The sequence below is a fragment of the Citrus clementina genome, unplaced genomic scaffold (genome assembly GCF_000493195.1).
Source record: "Citrus clementina cultivar Clemenules unplaced genomic scaffold, Citrus_clementina_v1.0 scaffold_2, whole genome shotgun sequence".
Taxonomy (NCBI): Eukaryota; Viridiplantae; Streptophyta; class Magnoliopsida; order Sapindales; family Rutaceae; genus Citrus; species Citrus x clementina.
This window is the reverse complement of record NW_006262688.1, coordinates 19,370,366-19,390,798: the sequence shown is the minus strand read 5'-3', so window position 1 is coordinate 19,390,798 and position 20,433 is coordinate 19,370,366.

The following is a 20,433-nucleotide window of genomic DNA, read 5'->3' as shown; positions in this document are numbered from 1 at the left end:
TGAGGTTCCTAATAGTCTAAGGGAAGAACATAAGGGTCAATTATACTGGTATCTGCACCAGTGTCAATAAATCCGATGACAGGAACAGGTTTATGAAACTTGGAAGGAAGGATTGACATTTTGAGTGAAGGTCTGGGAATGGTGGAAACATGGTTGACATTTTGAACTGTAGAGATGACTGAAATATCCTCAGAATCTGAAGATTCTGTGATGATGAAAGCAGTTTGGTCATCTTGTTCTGATTGCTCAGAAAAGTTTGATTCAACATCTTCGTTCTCAGATAACATGGAAGAATGTTGAAGGTGCTGTATGAGACGAACAGCTTTAACAGACTTATGGGGATAGTTTTGAGCAAAGTGACCGCATTTTTTACAGATGAAACAATGGTTATGCTTTTTCTTTCTGTACTGGGAGACATCTTTTTTTCTGAAATATCGGAAAGGTTTTTTGGAGGATGATTTTTTGTGGAAGTGTTTTTGAAAATGTTTTTTTCTTTTTGGGCGAACAAACACACTTCTTTTCATCTTTGCACTCCATCTTGAGATAAGGGTTTTTACAAGCTTCAAAGAAGGGTTTTATGTCTGCCATGAGATCTTTGAAGAATTCCTTCTACTCACAGATTTTATCCACGCCTAACATTGCCATTTGGAAAATCTTTCCCAAAGAGATGTCAGCAATGCTGAGATTAGTGGCTGTGAGTTTTCTTTAAAGATCAGGTTGTAACTCAGAAGGAAGAGAGGCTATGAAGACATGTTTAAGAGAAGGTTCGTTGAACCCATTCAGTTTGTAAAATAGAATACTCATTCTTTTGTAATGAGATTCCAAAAGATGCCTTTTGAGACAATAGCACTTCATTTGATGATACTCTTTTCTGTCTGCATCGGTAGGTGCTTTTTGTCACCAATGAATTGTTCATGGATAATGTTGAGTGCGGTGCCAACAGGTGATTGCATGAATTGGAGTTGTCTATATTCTCCCAAGCTTTCTAACTAATCTCTCAAAGAACCCATAGATCGGGCCATAAATTCATGAAGGACATCTTGAGATTGAGCAATTGGCCTTGTTCCTTGAAGATCAATCCATGCAGCAAATTCTTGAAGTCTAGCAGGCCATCTGTGACGGGGAATGTCATCAAATGTGAACCAAGATGCTGAAGATGGTTTTGTGGAGTGATCATGAGCTGGTGGTGGCATAAGTGGCAATGGTTCTGTGTGAGATGCTTTATGCTCATCATCAGAAGAACTGTCTTCAACAATTGGTGTAGAAGTTGAAGCACTGGGATCTTCAGTTTTAGTTGCCATCAATATGCTCGTAATGTCATCATATTCTGATTTATAGTCAGTAGAGGTACTGGTTGAGTTTGTGGATGAGGAGGATGAGTGTGACTCTGACGGATAGGACTCACGTACTATTTCTGGTTCAGAGGATTCAGGAGATGAGTCGTGGACAATTTGATAATGATACTTATCCATTGGTCCTTCATCGTTTTTAGGAGGGTCAGGAGTTGCTTGTGGTGAATCTTCGGGAGGTACCGGAGGAGTAGATGAGGATGAAGTTGGCTTTGTTTTTGGTTCTGAAATTTTTACTTTGGACTTTGATTTTTTAGGTGAAGAGGGTTTTGGTTGAGGAGTTGGTTGGAGATGTGAGAAACCAAAAAATTAGTTGTAAACAGGCTGGTGAGGTCTGGGAGGTGTATAAAAAGGTGAATAGGTTTCAAACATAGGAGGAGGCATAGGTGTGGATTGTGTCTGGGTGAAAAGTGTTGGACAAGTCTTTTCAGCATCAATTCTTGCCAATTCAGCTTTGAGCTTTCTGATCTCTGCTTCTTTCTTGTTAAACTCGAGACCCTAGATATGATTATTGATCATTCATCTGAGATCGGTATCTAACTCAGAGATACGGTCTTGTAGATGTATGTACATCTGATCAAGACGATGGCTAATTGAATCAACTTTAGTTTCAGTCTGGGAGACTTGACTGGTAACTCGATTAATTCTTTTTCCGAGTTGTTTGAGGGTTTGATTATAAGCATTGGCATTTTTAGTTTACCAATTTCAAACAACTTCATACTATTTTGGCTCTTCAGGTTGCTCAGAGGCTGTAACTGGGGACTGGACAAAGGGTTTAGAGACAACTCTGGTTTGAGTGTCTGTCTGCTTTTCAAGTGGAGGGAGGGACTCTTCATAAGATTGACCTAAAAACATTAGGCATGATCTTATTGGTTGAACAGGAGGTTTGGGATCTGGTGGAGATAATGGAGGAAAAGATTTGCAAGATGTTTTTGCATGAGAAGGTTTTTTCTTTTTCTTTTTCTTTCTTCGCATGACTTCGAGTTCATCTTCAATATCCGTATCATCCAAGCAAGGACAATCTGGATTACACATATGGGCATCAGGAACATCCCATAGAAAATGACCATTGATTTTATCAGGATATATATGATACCCTTTGGATGAGAAACCATGAATTGCAAGTTTCTTTTCTTGACTAGTTTGGTCTGCTGTAATCATAGCAGTGTCAGAAAGCCTTGGAGTTACTGAAACAGGTTGAGGCTCGGGTGTTTGAAAAGATAGTTTGACTTGACCATTTTGTCGTCTTTCAAACCTGGCGTTTGTCGCTTGAACTGGTTCAGAGTTTTAGTGGAAGTGCTCATAATTGGTCAGCCATTCAAGAGGCATGAGTTGGAGCAATTCTTGTTGCTGGATTTGTTTGGGAATTTGGATTATGGTTGGAATTGTGTTTGTGTCAGCAAGGATCATTAAGGCATCAGATGTGGTGTAAGGTGTAGGAACATCTAGTGCATGATTTTGTAATCGATGCACTATTTGGTGATGAAGAGTGGCAAGCTTTGATGTGGGGGTCTGGTCTACTCCTTGGAGCTGGATCTGGACTTTGATGGTTGTAGGAAGGTTGGGATCCTCAAGAGAAAAGTTGAAATTTGGATAAAAGGTTAAGAGGACACTACCAGCATAGAGTGTGGTCAGAACGGTGCCTATAACAGCATGTTGGTACTATTTGAACCTGTGTCCAAGAGAGCAATTCTGGCTGTAATAGGTAAGCATTTTCGGCCATGGAGAGTCAGAATCAATCTAATACCACCAAGATGAAGATGGGTGTTGAGTGTTAGAAAATGTATATTTATAAAGGAGAAAATCATCATTTTACATTTCACGTCTTACTAACAACCCTTACTTTTATGTATTTAAGCTTCTTGTAATTTAATTATGTGTGTTTTATTTTAATTAAGTATTTTATGTATTTTAGAGGCATCATAGTCATTTCACAATAAACGAGAGATCAGAAGGCAAAACAGACATCACTTTTGAACTCAAGACGGTCGAAAACCTTAAGAGGAGCATAAAAGGAAAAATGACACTATTCACATGTACGGTACTATTCACGTGTACGGTATTGTCTATGTTACTGTTCACGACACTGTTCACATAGACGGATCGATGACATGGCATTGACCGATGATGTGGCATTGACTGATGAGGTGTCACGATCCTGTTGTGCTAAAATTCTTATGTACTGTTGATGGTGACGTGGCAGCATATCAGTGGACCAAAAATCTCGCGTACGACACATGCATCACACAGGTTATTTTCAACCAAACCGTGTCACTGTTCAACTCGGGTCAAACCGTGTTACTGTTCATCCACGTGGTCAAACCGCGTACTATTGACTGATGACGTGGTGCAATCCTGAGCGTCCAAACTATTTTTAATCCGATGGCCATGATTTACTCCATGTATCTATAAAAAGGGGGCCTTGTATCAGTAAAACTTAAAATGTTTCCTTTAAGGTCATATAACCCAAAACAGACTTTCTTTAGTCTTAAAACAGGGTACCAAACCATTCAAGAAATCATCATAAGTTTTCTAATGCACAGGATCCTTACGGAAAGGCAAGTGCACAGCATACTTCCTTAAGGTTTCAAAATGAACAAATTTAACTCTTTATTCTGTTTCTTTCTCTAGATTCTTCATTTGCAGAGAGAGAAGAGAGTTTAGAAATTCATAGTTTTATGGAAACACACGAGAGTTTATTTCTTCGAAAATATCCTCTTAGAGAGTTGTTTTGTCCTAATTCCGTGTTCTGTCCTAATTTGATAGCTCTGAATCCATTTTCTGTAATTCCTTCTCCATCTTGTATTTTCTACGTATTTTAATAAATTTTCATTTTGCCCCTAGTTCAATTATGAGTAGCTAATTTTCTTTCAAGCTTGGGTTGAAGGTGAAGTCTCAACATGTGTCATGGGCTTTATTTGGTAAATTTATTTTCTCTTCCCCTTTAGTTTTTGTGGATGTTTTGACTTCTCGTCGACAAATAATAATAATCTTGTCTAGATATCGCCTTGGTTACACCGGCTCTCTAGTACAAGGTTATTATTATTTGGCACGACAAGCCCTTAGCACCATATTGATTAGAGTGTGGTTCATGAGGTGTGGATTCCCCTCTCATGATTTAATTGGTATTAATAAGGAATATTTAGCCCATGATGCATGTTGATACATATCCAAATACCCAAGTACGCCATTTTAATAGATTTCTATTTAATTTATTCTCGCCATTTAAATTCTAATTTTAAGATAATCCAAATCATTTTCACCACAAATCCAGCCACCCATTTAGAAAAATTAATTCTACACACAATTAAAATCTACCTCCTCGTGGGATCGACACTCGTCACCATTGATCTATACTACAATAGATTCGTGCACTTACGAGTTCAAGTTTTTGGCGCCGTTGCCGGGGAGGTAAGTTATTTTAATTTGTAAAATTAACTTTTTTGAATAATTTCTTTATTTGTTTTCTTTTATTTTTTTTCTTATTAAAAAAAAAAGAAAAAAGGGAATCTGCATTTAGAGGTAATAATTTCTTTTCTTTCTCTATTCTTTACAATTCTGCAATTTAATTTTCAATTTATTTTTCTTTGTAGTTTTTTTAAATTTATTTTTATTTAATTTATTTTCACGTATTTTTTTTAGTGTGTTTTTATAGTAAGGTTGTAATAGCGCAATAAGGTTAGTATTGTAATTTCTCATTCTTCTTTATTTTTATTTGTTTTGTTCCCATCTTTATTTTTATTTTATTTGTTTTGCATGCATGGTCGAAGGTCATTATTACCTAATCTTGAACCTATAGACCTTGAACTTGAGAAAACACTTTGCACACACAAGCACGTTAAAAATAAATTTGGAATGGATTTACAAGCACTACAGGAGAGGCCATTTAAGGACTATTTTAGTCCCTTAGCTAATTTGAGCACATCCTGTATAAGATACCCAAATGTAGCTGCTAGGAGTTTTGAACTAAAACCTAGTCTGCTAAATTGTCTCCCCACATTCTATGGCTTAGAAAATGAGGACCCATATAATCATCTGAATGATTTCACGCTATTTGTCAAACATTTAAATATGAGAATTTTTCAAACGATGATGTTAAACTTAGACTATTCCCATTTTCTTTAAAGGATAGAGCTCGTTCATGGCTTAATACATTGCCTGCTAATAGCATCGCATCATGGGAACAAATGGTAACAAAATTTTTGAATAAATATTTCCCAGTGCATAAAACCAATGCTATTCGCAGGGAAATTTCAGAGTTTACCCAAAGAGAAGACGAGCAGTTTTTCGAAATATGGGAGCGATTTAATGGGCTACTCTTGAAGTGTCCACATCATGGGTACGAGAAATGGCACCAATGCCAATACTTTTTGGAGGGATTATTGCCGAATGTGCAAGAATGACTAATGGCAACAATTGGAGGAGAGATAATGTCAAAAAGTACATCAGAGATTTGGGAATTCTTCCAGCGACAAGCGGATAATTCCCAACAACGGAGTCGATCACTCAGGAATACTAGAAGAATTAAGGGAGTGAATGAGGTTCACATTGGCGAGTCAACTTCAGGAATCAAAGAAGTCAAGGAGATGGTTGAAGGTCTCGCTCGACAAATAACATCGTTATCGACTGCTAAATCAACAGAGCCACATGACCATGACTCATACTCAGATTAAGCCAATGGCATAGGTGTAATGAAGAAACGCATCTTCATCGTTTGGAAAAAAAACAACAAAAAAATTCAAAAAAAAAATTCGACATTTTCTTTTTCTTTATTAAGTTTTGATGTCCATTTTTCTTCTTCTTTTTAACTTCTCCTTTATAAATATACATTTTCAAATATTTGAGTCGAAGATGGCTGAATATGGAGTGTAGTGTCTCTAGAAACGCATCTTCTTAGTTAAAAAATAACATTTCTTTTTCTAATTAATTTTTCTGAATCATTTTCACATTTCTGCATGCATATTTTCCTTTCATGTTTAGAATAGGTTGAGGGGTAGAATGTTGTTTAAAAAAAAAAATTTCTGATTTGTTTTAACATTGGATGACATGATTAATTTCAAATTTTAGTATTTGTATTATCTTTGATCTTAAGTGATGTTACCCTATGTTTGCTACTCTACATGTTGATGTCGGAGACAAATATGAGTTGTGTTGAGTGTCAGAAAATGTATATTTATAAAGGAGAAAATCATCATTTTACATTTCAAGTTTTACTAACAACCCTTACTTTTATGGATTTAAGCTTCTTGCAATTTAATTATGTGTGTTTGATTTTAATTAAGTATTTTATGTATTTTAGGGGCATCATGGTCATTTCATAATAAACGAGAGATCAGACGGCAAAACGGAAATCACTTTTGAACTCAAGACGGTCGAAAACCTTAGGAGAAGCATAAAAGGAAAAATAGCACTATTCACATGTACGGTACTATTCACATGTACGGTACTATTCACATGTACGGTACTATTCACGTGTACGGTACTGTCTATATTACTGTTCATGACACTGTTCACATAGACGGATCGATGACGTGGCATTGATGGATGATGTGGCATTGACTGATGAGGTGTCACGATCCTGTTGGGCTAAAATTCTTATGTACTGTTGATGGTGACGTGGCAGCATATCAGTGGACGAAAAATCTCGCGTACGGTACATGCATCACACAGGATTATTTTCAACCAAACCGCATCACTGTTCAACCCAGGTCAAACCGTGTTACTGTTCATCCACGTGGTCAAACCGCGTACTGGTGACTGATGATGTGGCGCAATCCTGAGCGTCTAAACTATTTTTAATCCGATGGCCATGATTTACTCCATGTATCTATAAAAAGGGGCCCTCTCCCCCCTAATTTGATATCTCTGAATCCATTTTTGGAATCCATTTTCCGTAATTCCTTCTCTATCTTGTATTTTCTAAGTATTTTAATAAATTTCCATTTTACCCTTAGTTCAATTATGAGTGGCTAGTTTTCTTTCAAGCTTGGGTTGAAGGTGAAGTCTCAACATGTGTCATGGGCTTTATTTGGTAAATTTACTTTCTCTTCCCCTCTAATTTTTGTGGATGTTTTGACTTCTCGTTACAAATAATATTAATCTTGTCTAATACCGCCTTGGTTTCACCAGCCCCCTAGTACAAAGTTATTATTATTTGGCACGATAAGCCCTTAGCACCATATTGATTAGAGAGTGGTTCATGAGGTGTGGATTCCCCCCTCATGATTTAATTGGCATTAATAAGGATTATTTAGCCCATGATGCATGTTGATACGGATCCAGATACTCAAGTACGTCATCTCAATAGATTTCTCTTCAATTTATTCTCGCCATTTCAATTCCAATTTTAGAATTTATTCTTGCCATTTCAATTCCAATTTTAAGATAATCTAAGTCACTTTCACCACAAATCCAACCACACTCATACAAAATTAATTCTACATATAATTAAAAGCCACCTCCTCGTGGGATCGACACTCGTCTCCATTAATCTATTCTACAATAAATTCGTGCACTTGCGAGTTCAATAATTTCTTTTAATTGTTTTCTTGTAATTTTTTTATTTAAAAAAAAGAAAAAAAAGTGAATCTACATTTAAAGGTTAGTATTTCTTTTCTTTTTCTCTTCTTTAAAATTCTATAATTTAATTTTCAATTTATTTTTCTTTCTAATTTTTTTTTGTTTATCTTATTAATTTATTTTTAGTTAATTTATTTCATGTATTTGTTTTTTTGTATTTTTATAGTAAGGTTGTAACAGCGCAATAAGGTTAGTACCGTAATTTCTCCTTCTTGTTTATTTTTATTAATTTTGTTCCCATTTATTTTTGTGTTCTTTTCATGTGGCCGTAGGTCATTATTACCTAATCTTGAACCTATAGACCTTGAACTAGAAAAGACACTTCGCACACACAAGCACATTAAAAATAAATTTGGAATGGATTTACAAGCACCACAGGAGAGGCCATTTAAGGACTATTTTAGTCCTTTAGCTAACTTGAGCACATCATGTATATGATACCCAAATGTAGCTGCTAGGAGTTTTGAACTAAAACCTAGTGTGCTAAATTGTCTCCCAATATTTTATGGCCTAGAAAATGAGGACCCATATAATCATCTGAATGATTTTCATGCTATTTTTCAAACTTTTAAATACGAGAATTTTTTAGACGATGATGTTAAACTCAGATTATTCCCATTTTCTTTAAAATATAGAGCTCGTTCATGGCTTAATACATTGCCTGCTAATAGCATTGCATCATGGGAACAAATGGTAACAAAATTTTTGAATAAATATTTCCCAGTGCATAAAACCAATGCTATTCGTAGGGAAATCTCGGAGTTTACCCAGAGAGAGGACGAACAGTTTTTTGAAACATCGGAGGGATTCAATGGGCTACTCTTGAAGTGTCCACATCATGGGTATGAGAAATGGCATCAATGCCAATACTTTTTGGAGGGATTATTGTCGAATGTGCAAGAATGGCTAATGGCAACAAGTGGAGGAGAGCTAATGTCAAAAAGTACATCAGAGATTTGGGAATTCTTCCAGTGACAAGCGGATAATTCCCAACAACGGAATCGGTCACTCAGGAATACTAGAAGAATTAAGGGAGTAAATGAGGTTCACATTGGCGAATCCAGTTCAGAAATTAAAGAAGTCAAGAAGATGGTTGAAGGTCTTGCTCGACAAATAGCATCGTTATCGACTGCTAAATCAACAGAACCACATGACCATGACTCATACTCAGATAAAGCCAATGCCATAGGTGTAATGAGAAAGCCATCAAATTACAACCCATACTCCAACACAGATAACCCTGGATGGAGAGACCACCCCAATTTTTCATGGTCTCAAGGATTCTAATAGAATGCACCAGCAACTCCAGTTCCACCAATGCAACAAATTTCTCAAATTTCTTAAGCCTCTCAGCCCTCATTTAGACCATACAATCAGAACCATAACTACACTCAACCCAGACCATGGGAGGATTCATTTCAGAATCTTAAGAATCTTACTCACTCCACGATTGAGCAAGAGAATCGCACCATTGATGGACTACAAAATGAGTTGAGAGCAGGCTTCAATTCAAAAGCCCAATCAGTTTCAAGCCTCGAGAAGATGGTGGGACAGCTTGCTTTTTTAGTTTAGACCTTGGTAATGACTGTTGAGAAAGGCAAGTTTCCAAGTCAACCAGTGCCTAATCCCAAAGGAGTGCATAAAGCAAGTACTAGTTCACCACAGCAGCATGGAGAGGTCAAAGCAGTCATGACCTTGCAAAAAGGAAAAGAAATCGACAACAAAGTGGAGATGTCGGTGACAAAAGAAAATCAAATTGTGCCTGTGAATGTTGAGGACTCACCACCGGAGGAAAAAGAAGAAACCAACCCACGAGAATATGTTCCTAAAGCTCGATTTCCTCAGAAGTTAGCGAAAGGAAAGAAGGGAAAATCCATAGGTGAGATTCTCGAAATCTTCAAATAGGTAAGTGTTAACATCCCTTTACTTGATGCTATAAAACAAGTTCCATCTTATGCCAAGTTTCTTAAAGACCTTTGTACTAAAAAGAGAAATATTCATGTTCAAAAGAAGGCATTTTTAACAGAAAACATTAGTTCTATACTCCAACACAAAATTCCTCTAAAATGCAAAGACCCAGGCTCCCCCACTATTTCATGTAGCATAGGGAACCACACAATTGAGAATGCTTTGTTGGATTTAGGAGCTAGTGTAAATTTGTTGCCTTACTCGGTATTTTTGAAACTTGGACTTGGAGAATTACACCCAACTCCAGTGGTGTTACAGCTTGTAGATCGGTCCACAAAAATACCTCATGGCATTGTGGAGGACGTGCTTATCCAGGTAGACAAGTTTTATTTTCCTGTTGATTTCATTGTAATTGACACTCAACTAATACAGGATTCAAGGAAGCACATCCCCATTATTTTATGCCGACCTTTCTTAGCAACTGCGGATGCTCACATTCAATGCAGAACTGGAAATATGCAGTCCTTCGGCAACATGACTATAGAGCTAAACATTTTCAACATTGCCAAACAACCTCACAGTGCAGATGATGAAATTGTTGATGTGGATTTAATAGAAATAATAGTTGATAATACTTTTCTTTCAAACCTTAGTGATGATTCTTTACAAACATGTTTAACTCACTTTGGTTTGGATTTTGATATTGACAGATCGGTCGATGAGGTCAACGCCTTACTTGACTCAGCACCATCCATGGACAATAATAAATGGAAGTTAAGAGTTGAACAACTAGCACCATTAGAAAAGAAACTCATCCCATCATCAGAATCACCACCAAAACGCGAGCTCAAACCATTGCCCAACACTTTGGAATATGCATTTTTGGGAGAGGAAAGTACTCTGCCGGTAATCATCTCATCATCCCTCAATGACGAACAAAAAGGTAAGTTGTTGGATGTTTTAAAAGAGCACAGATGAGCATTAGGATGGACCATAGCAGACATAAAAGGTATAAATCCAGTAGACTGCATGCATTACATTCATCTTGATGAAAATGCTAAATCTACTAGGGAAATGCAACGTCGGTTAAATCATAATATAAAAGAAGTTGTTAGAACTGAAGTCCTTAAGCTATTAGACGCAGGTATCATTTACCTAATTTCTGATAGTTCATGGGTCAGTCTTGTACAAATTGTCCCTAAAAAGTCAGGAGTCACAGTAGTTACCAATGCTAATAATGAATTGATACCAACTAGAGTAACTACAGGATGGCGTGTATGCATTGATTATAGAAAGTTGAATTCTGTCACACGTAAAGACCATTTTTCTTTACCATTTATCGATCAAATGCTTGATAGATTAGCAGGCCATAAATTTTATTGCTTTTTAGATGGCTACTCAAGATATAATCAGATTCCCATAGCACCAAAAGATCAAGAGAAAACTACTTTCACTTGCCCTTTTGACACATTTTCATATAGGAGAATGCCATTTGGATTATGTAATGCACCTGCTACATTTCAACGACGCATGTTGAGCATTTTTTCTGATATGGTTGAACGATTCCTTGAAGTCTTTATGGATGACTTTTCTGTCTTTGGTGACTCGTTTGATCAATGTTTACATCATCTAACGCTAGTTCTGCAGAGATGTATCGAGAAGAACTTAGTCTTAAATTGGGAGAAATGTCATTTTATGGTAAAACAAGGTATTGTTCTCGGTCACATCATTTCGAGCAAAGGTATTGAGGATGACAAAGCTAAGGTAGATCTCATTTCTAATCTTCCTCCACCTAAAACAATCAGAGAAGTAAGATCTTTCCTTGGGCATGCTGGTTTCTATAGACGTTTCATTAAAGATTTTAGCAAAGTTTCTAGACCCTTATGCAATTTACTTGCTAAGGATGTACCCTTTATCTTTGATGATTCATGTCTTGTGGCATTTGAAAAACTAAAGCAGTTGTTGACATCATCACCCATTATTCAGCCCCCAAACTGGAGCTTACCATTTGAGCTCATGTGTGATGCATCTGATTATGCAGTAGGAGCAGTATTAGGACAAAGAGTTGATCGAATTCCCCATGTTATTTACTATGCTAGTATGACATTGAATGATGCACAATTGAACTATTTAACTACTGAAAAAGAAATGCTAGCAGTAGTGTTTGCATTAGAGAAATTTCGATCTTATCTCATTGGTTGTAAAATAATTATATTCACAGATCATGCTGCTCTTAAATATCTTCTCACAAAAAAAGATACAAAAGCTAGACTAATTCGTTAGGTGTTACTTTTGCAGGAGTTCGACTTGGAATTCAAAGATAAGAAAGGCACAAAAAATGTTGTGGCGGACCACCTCTCTCGTCTCCATTTTGACACAATTACAGAGCCATTAATATTGAATGAGTCATTTCCAGATGAACAATTAATGAGTGTGGAAGTATTACCATGGTATGCTGACATCGTGAATTGGACCAAGTAAGACAAGGCTAAATTCTTTGCAGAAATAAAGAATTTCTTTTGGGATGACCCGTATTTGTTCAAGTATTGTGCAGATCAAATTGTTAGATGATGTGTCCTAGAAAATGAAATTCAGAATATTCTTTCATTCTGCCATGAACAAGCTTGTGGAGACCATTTTAGTGCTAAGAAAACAACAACTAAAGTTTTACAATGTGGTTTCTATTGGCCAACTATATTTCGAGATGCTTACACTTTCTGTTCTTCATGTGATAGGTGTCAATGAATGGGGAACATTACATGAAGGAACATGATGCCACTAAATCCAATTTTAGTGGTTGAGATTTTTGATGTTTGGGGTATCGACTTCATGGGTCCCTTTCCCCCTTCTTTTGGCCATCAATTCATATTGGTTGCTGTTGACTACGTATCGAAATGGGTAGAAGCAATTCCATGTCGAACTAGGATTTTTGAAAAGCAACATTGTTTCACGCTTTGGATTCCCTCGAGCAATAATCATTGATGGTGGTGCCCACTTTTGTAACAAAGCATTCAAAGCTCTTTTGACAAAGTATTCAATCACTTAGAAAGTGGCGACCCCATATCATTCGCAAATCAGTGGCCAAGTTGAGATCTCCAATCGAGAAATAAAGCACACATTAGAAAAGACGGTGAGGCCAAACAGAAAAGATTGGTCATTAAGACTTGATGATGCATTATGGGCATATAGAACGGCTTTCAAGACCCCGATTGGGATGTCACCCTACAAGCTAGTGTATAGAAAAGCTTGCCACCTACTGTGGAACTCGAGCATCGTGCGTATTGGGCCATCAAGAAATTCAACTTTGACATGCAGCAAGCCAGCTCAGAAAGAAGATTACAACTGGCAAAACTTGAAGAAATTTGCAATGATGCATACGAAAATGCCAAGATTTACAAGCAACGAATGAAAGTCTTCCACGACAAGTAAATTATGAGAAAATCTTTCACTCCAAGTCAGAAAGTGCTTTTATTCAATTGTCGCTTGCACCTATTCCTAGGTAAGTTACGCTCTCGTTGGTCTGGCCCATTTATTGTACATACTGTTTCTCCACACAGGACAATTGAAATTAAGGACCCAAAGAACGGTGTCACATTTAAAGTTAATGGTCAAAGATTAAAGCCATATCTAGAGTACCAACCACATGGAGAAGACACCGAAATAAATTTAGTGACCCACCAGATTTGAATTGATTTTTTTTTCTTTTCTTTTCGGTGATTTGATATTTTTTTTCTTTCTTTATATTATTCTTTTGCTAATTGAAATTATTTTTGCATAAGTGTATTTGTTTAACTATTAAGTTTTCTCTTATCATTTTTAATCATGAGTACCATACTTAGACCGTTCCTCCTGAACATTCTTAAACCACTTCAACGTGTCAAAACTCATCTCATAAGGCAGATTCAATTTTGTAAAACACATCGTATTTGGGATCTACAACCACCAGAGTTAGTAACCTATGTTCAGGGTTTAGAAAGCCAACTCAGAGACATTGAGAGAAGTGTTTACGACATCCAGTTGGAGCTTGAGGTAAATATAAGAGGACGATTTTAATTTTCTTTGTGTGTTTTAATTTATTTTTCTGTTTGTGTGCCTTAGTTTGTTACCCCGGTGAAGTGGCGGATAACGGTACTCCGTGACAATCAAGTGGGTTACTTCAGTTTCCCATAATAACTAATATTCTGAGGCGAAAGTATGGACAGAAACGAGATTCTAGCAAAGCTTCCCAAGCGATTCCCTTCACTTCCTCAGAATGCCCTCCTTACGATCTATAAAGCTCGGTCCGAACGCATGCGATTGCTCATGAGGAATAACATACCTGCTGACATCCGTTGGTTAATCGAGGCAAAAGTACGATTGGCAGATGAATTACCTCCAAAATTTATTACATACATGCCTGGTTGTGGTAAAGGAAATTATGCAAGAAAATGACGAGCTCGAAGAATTTCTGTTGCTTGTCATAAGTGTGCCAGAATGAGTTGTGATAAAAACCCATGTTCTTTAGGAATGGTGTCTGATAACAGGGAAGATAAGATTCAATTCATTAAGGATGGCTTGAATAAGGAGTCATTGGATGATATCCTTCTGTCTCTTGAAACGCATCCTAGTGGATATGTGCAAGGAGCGATTCTCCAGTTATGGCCATTATTCCAGAAAGAGCATGCACGATATAGTCTCAGGAATCTGACTATAAACGACCCTGTTTGCCAGTTTATAAGAAAACTGGATGGGAAGCCTATCCTCGACCCATAGAGGGTGTTCAAGCCGTTACTGGATGTAAAACCAGACGAAGATGTGAGCCACAGTCGCTACTACCTGTAAATATCCTTTTACTTTACTGTTATTTTATTTCACTATTGTTTTATTGTTTGCATTATTGTCTTTAATAATTTTATTACTATTTGCTTTTTTCCTTTTTACTGTTTCCTTTTTGACTCGGGAGCCATGTGCTTTATACGTTATTTGACACTGACATGTTACCTCATACACAACTGTGACCCACTGTCACCAAGACTCTTAAATGTGATTTTTTTGCCAAGCACTCACAAATTATTTTTGAGAAGTATTCCAATGGTAACTACTCCCAATAGACAATTCAAGAACATTCGTGTGCTTTCTGGATTTAACTATGGCAAACATAAAGAGTTCGTTGAGGCAGCCATAGATCTTGGTCGAAGCATAGCAGCGAGAAAATTACACTTGGTGTATGGAGGAGGTAATCGAGGGTTATCAAAAATGGTCTCAGAAGCAGCTTTTATCAGAGGTAGCCAAGTGTTAGGCATCATCCCAAGAGCCCTAAAACCTTTGGGCAGTTTGACTAACTCATCGACTGGAGAAGAGTTAGTCGTCTCAGGTATGCAAGAACGAATAACTGAAATGCTTAATCATGTTGATGCTTTTATTTTCCTTCTAGGAGATCTTGCAACACTAGAGGCACTTATCACACTAGCATCTTGGGCCCATATGCACATCCACCAGAAACCCATCGGTTTGTTAAATGTCAATAACTTTTATGATGGCTTTATCGCATTTCTTAACCATGCAATAAAAAACTATTTCATTCCCTCTAATGCGAAAAAACTCTTTATTTGTGCTCACACTGCTAATGAGCTACTTGATCTGTTACAAGCTTATAGACCGGAGCCAGACCCCTGGACCTTTTTATTGGAGCATCTAAATAATGATGGTAATAGTAGCCGCAGTAAGAAGTACAAATTAAATTTAACTCTCAGCCTGTAAATATTTTCTTCTGTGTTGCACCACCCAGGTGATGTCTTCTAAACTCTACTTCTTTCCTTTAAAATATTGAGGACAATGTTTCGTTCTGGTTGGGGGGAGGGAATAGTCGACAATTGTGGAATCTTGGTTAAGTTTTTACTGATTTTTTGTTGTAGAAACTAACTGTTGCTAACGTTTTGTGTTGAAGATGGCTGAATATGGAGTGTAGTGACTCTAGAAACGCATCTTCATTGTTTGAAAAAAATAATAATAATAATAATAAAAAGTAAAAAAAAAACAAAAAAAATTCAGACATTTTCTTTTTCCTTATTAAGTTTTTATGTTCATTTTTCTTCTTCTTTCTCCTCTATAAATATACATTTTCAAACTTTTGAGCCTTTAAAAAAAAATCATTTTCTATCATTTTAAGTGTAACTTTTCTAATTAGTTTTTCTGCATCATTTTCACATTTCTGCATGCATATTTTCCTTTCATGCTTAGAATAGGTTGGGGGGTAGAATGTTGTTTAAAAAAAAAAATTGGGGTAGAATGTTGTTTAAAAAAAAAATTGTGTGATTTTTTTAACATTGGATGACATGATTAATTTCAAATTTTAGTATTTGTATTATCTTTGGTCTTAAGTGATGTTATGCTATGTTTGCTACTTTACATGTTGATGTCGAAGACAAATATGAGTTGCTTGAAGGAATGAACGTGTCATAAATAAGTGTCAAGTGAGTTTTTGAGCCTATCATTTTCTTGGAGAGTAACCCTTTTGCCCATTCTCTATACAGCTTAGCAGTTTATTATTTTATACACGATCTCTAGATTTCTTTTGAGTTAACCCTTAAAAAAAATTGTAAAATAAAAAAAAAAGAAAAAGAAAAAAAAATGTGTGTTGCTACAGTGGGAGGCCCATCTAACTAGTAGATATAGATGATTATTTAGAGCCCTAAAAGACAATGGAAAGGACATCTTTGATCCGTTTGAGCCTTTCTAGCTATCCTTTTTATCAAGTATCCATAGTTAACCCTTTTGAACCTTTAAAAAAAAAAAACTTTTCTTTGTTAAACTTATCATCTTGACCCACTCCGATTTGGAGTATTACCCAATATCTTACAAATTACATCACCTATTTATGTTTGAGAAAAATGTAAATAAACATTTTGTACAGTGAAGTTATGCCTAGTTCAAAAAAAAAAATTGTTGTTGCTAAAAAAAAAAAAGAAAAAAATTGTTGTTTCAAAAGAATAAAAATAACAATAATAGGTGAAATCCACCTTGCAACTCCCTAAAAAAAAAAAATTCCTCTGCATTTTTCTCAAACATACACTTTGTTTTCCTTATTTCTCTTCTTTGTTAACCATGTCCCTAGCCTACGTTACATCCTAATAAAAGTCCTTGATTTTAGGGAACTATAGTCTGAATTAGAAGTTAGTTATATGGGCTAAAAAGATGTAGTAGTGCATATATATATATATATATATAAAAGAAAAAAAAGATAAATAAATTGGGTTGACTAGCATTTTTGTTTGACTTGAGATCGTATTATTTCTAAGTTGAGGGCATATTTATTTAATCTTGGTAAGAGCATGTGATATCACTTCTTGATTATTTTCTCTCAATTACCATTCATTGGAGTGACTATTTTTATTGGGTTTAATTTCTTTGTGAGAGTGTCACTACTTCCAGTGAGATTTTGGGGTTTGACATGTCATTCTTGAAGGTAGCTATGACAAAGTCTACTGGGCTGATTCATGTAGATGGTTGATGTTGGTGTAATATTTCATTAGACTTGAGATAATGCTTATACTTTTATTTGATTGTTATCATTAGTCTGATTGAATAAACAAGAGTGTTTAAAAAAAAAAAATCATTTTGGATGTGAATTTTGTTTTCACTTTATTTGCTAGGGACTAGCAATAAGCTGGTTGGGGGGTGTGTTGAGTGTTAGAAAATGTATATTTATAAAGGAGAAAATCATCATTTTACATTTCAAGTTTTACTAACAACCCTTACTTTTATGTATTTTAGCTTCTTGCAATTTAATTATGTGTGTTTGATTTTAATTAAGTATTTTATGTATTTTAGGGGCATCATGGTCATTTCACAATAAACGAGAGATCAGATGGAAAAACGGACATCACTTTTGAACTCAGGACGTTCGAAAACCTTAGAAGAAGCATAAAAGGAAAAATGATACTATTCACATGTACGGTACTATTCACGTGTACGGTATTGTCTATGTTACTGTTCATGACACTGTTCACATAGACGGATCGATGATGTGGCATTGACCGATGATGTGGCATTGACTGATAAGGTGTCACGATCCTGTTGGGCTAAAATTCTTATGTACTATTGATGGTGACGTGGCAGCATATCAGTGGACTAAAAATCTCGCGTACGACAGATGCATCATACAGATTATTTTCAACCAAACCGCGTCACTGTTCAAGCCGGGTCAAACCGTGTTACTGTTCATCCACGTGGTCAAACCGCGTACTGTTGACTGATGACGTGGCGCAATCCTGAGCGTCCAAACTATTTTTAATTCGATGGCCATGATTTACTCCATGTATCTATAAAAAGGGGGTCTTCCCGCCCTAATTTGATAGCTCTGAATCTATTTTTTAGATCCATTTTCTGTAATTCCTTCTCCATCTTGTATTTTCTACGTATTTTAATAAATTCTCATTTTGTCCCTAGTTCAATTATGAGTAGCTAATTTTCTTTCAAGCTTGGGTTGAAGGTGAAGTCTCAACATGTGTCATGGGCTTTATTTGGTAAATTTATTTTCTCTTCCCCTCTAGTTTTTGTAGATGTTTTGACTTCTCGTCTACAAATAATAATAATCTTGTCTAGATAGCGCATTGGTTACACCGACTCTCTAGTACAAGGTTATTATTATTTGGCACGACAAGCCCTTAGCACCATATTGATTAGAGTGTGGTTCATGAGGTGTGGATTCCCCCCCCCTATGATTTAATTGGTATTAATAAGGAATATTTAGCCCATGATGCATGTTAATATGGATCCAGATACCCAAGTACGCCATTTTAATAGATTTCTATTCAATTTATTCTTGCCATTTAAATTCCAATTTTAAGATAATCCAAATTATTTTCACCACAAAGCCAACCACCCATTTAGAAAAATTAATTCTACACACAATTAAAATCCACCTCCTCGTGGGATCGACACTCGTCATCATTGATCTATACTACAATAGATTCCTGCACTTGCGAGTTCAATAAAATTTGCACAACAATGGGTATACCCTTCTCGTTTCCAGTTTGCTACAAGATCTGAGGGTATTTCTAAAGTGACATACTGTTCACTTGGAGAGGCTTGTAAAGCACACTGATCGAGTCTAGAAGACTGGATATACTCTTTCGGGAGTGGTCTTTTTGTGGAGATGAGGTTTCTAATACTTCTGGTGAGAGAAGCTTTTTTGTTTGTAGAGGTTGTAGGGACTCATGATAGGAAACTGTGATTCATTGATTTGGGCAGATTTGAGAATATAAGAATATTCGACAAGGTTTTCAATTTTAGAGGCTACATGTTTTTGACATGATCTTGGAAGAGAGAAACTGGAGGAAAGAGAAATATGGGATGAAGATGATGAAGGTGTTGAGGCTGAAGATAAAGTTGTTTCCATGTTTAGGTAATCTTCTTCTAGGAGATCAAATAAGATTATTTGGAATTCCTAATCAAACCCATTCAGCTTTTAAAATAGAATACTCATTCTTTTGTAATGAGATTCCAAAAGATGTCTTTTGAGAGAACATCACTTCATTTGATGATACTCTTTTCTGTCTGCATCGGTAGATGCTGTTTTTTCACCAATGAATTGTTCATGGATGATGTTGAGTGCGGTGCCAACAGGTGATTGCATGAATTGGAGTTGTCTATATTCTCCCAAGCTTTCTAACCAATCTCTCAAAGAACTCGTAGATCGGGCCATTAATTCGCGAAGGACAGCTTGAGATTGAGCAGTTGGCCTTATTCCTTAGAGATCAATCCATGCAGCAAATTCTTGAAGTCTAGCAGGTCATCTGTGACGGGGAATGTCATCAAATGTGAACCAAGATGCTGAAGATGGTTTTGTGGAGTGATCATGAGCTGGTGGTGGCATAGGTGGCACTGGTTCTGTGTGAGATGCTTTATGCTCATCATCAGAAGAATGGTCTTCAACAATTGGTGTAGAAGTTGAAGCATTGGGATCTTCAGTTTTAGTTGCCATCAATATGCTCGTAATGTTAGCATATTCTGCTTTTCAAGTAGAGGGAAGGACTCTTCATAAGATTGATTTGAAATCATTAGGAATGATCTTATTGGTTGAACAGGAGGTTTGGGATCTGGTGGAGATAGTGGAGGAAAAGATTTGCAAGATGTTTTTGAATGAGAAGGTTTTTTCTTTTTCTTTTTCTTTCTTCGCATGACTTCGAGTTCATCTTCAATATTCATATCATCTAAGCAAGGACAATCTGGATTACAAATATGGGCATCAGGAACATCCTATAGAAAATGACCATTGATTTTATCAGGATATACAAGATACCCTTTGGATGAGAAACCATGAATTGCAAGTTTCTTTTCTTGACCAGTTTGGACTGCTGTAATCATAGCAGTGCCAGAAAGCCTTGGAGTTACTGAAACAGGTTGAGGCTCGGGTGTTTGAAAAGATAGTTTGACTTGACCATTTTGTCGTCTTTCAAACGTGGCGTCTGTTGCTTGAACTGGTTCAAAGTTTTGGTGGAAGTGCTCATAATTGGTCAGCCATTCAAGAGGCATGAGTTTGAGCAATTCTTGTTTCTGGATTTTTTTGGGAATTTGGATGATGGTTGGAATTGTGTCTGTGTCAGCAAGGATCATT